We start from the raw sequence: 2,629 nt of genomic DNA on the forward strand, positions 1-2,629 counted from the left end.
AGCAGCCCACCTCTGACATCCCTGTAATTAGGGATGTCGGAGGCATGTAATACGATGACCATAAAAATTCAGTCGACTTCTGTTCCTCATAGCGAAGAAGACTGTCCCTGGTCCTACTGTTCATCCATAGCGTAGGACTCCAACACCTACTGTTCTCCATAGCGTAGGTGCTCCAGGTCCTACTGTTCACAAATAGCAGTTAACATGAATTCGTACAATCTGCCAACGCGGCGGCAAATGTGTTGGCTACTGACGTCACGGGGTCTAGTCTCGCGCGCAGGTACGTTTTTTCTCTTGGCGCTGACCCTTGAATTTAAAATGCTTACAGCGGACGTAAATATCAATATTTTGCCATCACATTTTTTTGATCGTTTTTATCAAAATCTCCCGATTTCAGTAAAAATCAAAAAATGTCGATCCTGCCTATTTACTAATTTATGAAAATACGTCGCAAAGGTTATCCTTAAGTCGTCGATTCCTTCTTGATCTACCTACCTTTATTTTATAAATTACCGAATCGCTTGTTTGATTGTCCTTTTTTGTTTTGAGTTAAATTACTCTACTTTTCCAAAAAAACCCCGAGGCACTGTTTCCAACAGAAAACTGTAATACATAAACATTCTTAATTAGGCACGTAGTTACTGACCCAAGTTGAAATCTTTAAGCACATTTAATCAACTTTTAAAAGAAAATATTTTAATCAGCGAGATGATATTTTTTCTAGTGATTATTAATAAGGGGACCCTTCGATTCCGTGCAAGCTTCAGAGTGCTTCTTCGTTTTTTTTACTTCCAGTTCATATTGTAGGTACTGCAACACGCCTTCCATTGTGAAAGTTGGAAAAAACATGTGGTTCTAATTGCAATAACCAAGTAATATATATACCTCCAGCGATTGAACCTGTATTTGTTTTGGACGGAGTTCTGCAATTTTCTCCGGGTGAAGGAGGATTTGATGTGGATCTTTTACTTATCAAGTAAGTACAGCCACTGTGTTTTCCACCTGGTTAATTTTGGCATTCTTTTAGGAACACTGCAGAAGTCGAACCTGTGGCCAATCGTTTCGGTATTTTCATTTGTCTTACGAGGTATGAGGGAGATCTGTTAGCTGGGATGTTACATAGTATATGTCTCTTAGGGCTGCATATTAAGGTCAGATGCTTTTTAAGTTCTGTCCTGAACGCCGGTTTCACGTATCCGATTAAATTCTATCCTGGCATCTGTACCGTATAAGAACGAACACCAGCTCATTATCAAGCACCCGAGATAACAAAGGGGCGGCCATTTTGTTACATCGAACGAGGTCATTGGGTCAGCGGGAAGTAATTATAACAAGACTTTTTTTACTGGGATCTAATAAATTTTCATCGATACTTGATCGACTTTGCTCTCGGTATTAATGTAAATATGAGCTCCATCAGAGAAAGAATAGATGTATTCGATAATGAACAAGAAATTTTTGGCCCTTCAGGCATCATTCAGTAATTGTTAAGCCACGTAGTTAGATACGTGGATTGTTGTTTGTTTTAGCCTGGAATGGTATCGATGGGAGCTCTCGTCGACGACTACATTTACTCTAAGGTAAGATTTTGTTTTATTATTTGTGCTCTCACTGCCGAAGGAATTATTGTCCGTTATCACATTGATTTTTACCACCCGCACGTTAGTAAAGGGAGGTATTGCATAGGGGCTTTGAACCAGCAGGAATCCGAATCAAACAAAATCTCGATGATGTCGGTCTGCCGGTCTGTGTGTGGGTCTGTCGGTCCGTGTGTACTCTCATTTCCTGCTAAACGGTCGAACCGATTAGAACCAAATTTAGTACCAATATTCTCATCAAATGTAGTTTTTAAATTAATATTAATTGGTACTGTTTATACTTGAGAATATTTTGGATCTGTAGGAAGGTTTGCAGAACGTTCATTGATTTTGGAGTGATTTTATTTGGCACTAAGTATAATTTATTTATTTATTTATTATCCCTCTCTTGTTCTGGGCCCTCAACAGGCTTGCGCCCAATTACAGAGAATATTAAATAGAGAAGCTGGGTGGCGCTCAACTTTGGGTAAGTTGCAACGAAGCCGATGATATATATGCCTAGCACGAACCATCGCTGTAAAGTTTTTCATATTTTTTTTTAATTGAAACGTCTATGAGCTAGATGGCCGTTATTCGCCGAGTTTTTTTACGCAGCGCTAACTTAACTCGCCGTTATACGATTTTACGCAAATGAAGGGACCATATTTCGCACAAAACACCCGGCATGTATCTATCTTAACCCGTTTACGTGTTATATCCATTCAACAGTGTTACAGACGTCGAGCCTTTTATTCAAATGGTTATTATTAAAAAATGGTAGAAGATAGAGATATGTCCCCCGGGTTTTCTTGTATGAAATTTAGTCCTCTCCTAAGCGTGTTATTTTACTAATCCCTTAAATTCAGCGCTTTCGGGCTAGTATAAAATCTCCATAAATTTGAAGGTGAACCTTTTGTTACGGGATAGATGTTGTGATCGATGGTGTTGTAACGAGAGTTCGCGTTAAAGAAAAGTAGGTTTATTTTTAAAAAAATGGGCGTTATCTATCACAAAAGCGAACCTGTTTAACGTAATTGTCACGTACACGTGGA

The 2,629-nt window shown here is 38.9% G+C and overlaps 1 long non-coding RNA gene across 1 annotated transcript; it reads left to right on the forward strand.

The window, feature by feature from the left end:
• The first annotated feature begins 854 nt into the window (after positions 1-854).
• Positions 855-1,375, forward strand: LOC116164866. Its single transcript, XR_004144016.1, has 3 exons — positions 855-976; positions 1,028-1,087; positions 1,138-1,375. It is a non-coding gene; the product is annotated as an uncharacterized LOC116164866 (long non-coding RNA).
• The last annotated feature ends 1,254 nt before the right edge of the window (positions 1,376-2,629 follow it).

The sequence above is a fragment of the Photinus pyralis genome, unplaced genomic scaffold, assembly GCF_008802855.1.
Source record: "Photinus pyralis isolate 1611_PpyrPB1 unplaced genomic scaffold, Ppyr1.3 Ppyr1.4_LG2, whole genome shotgun sequence".
Classification (NCBI taxonomy): Eukaryota; Metazoa; Arthropoda; class Insecta; order Coleoptera; family Lampyridae; genus Photinus; species Photinus pyralis.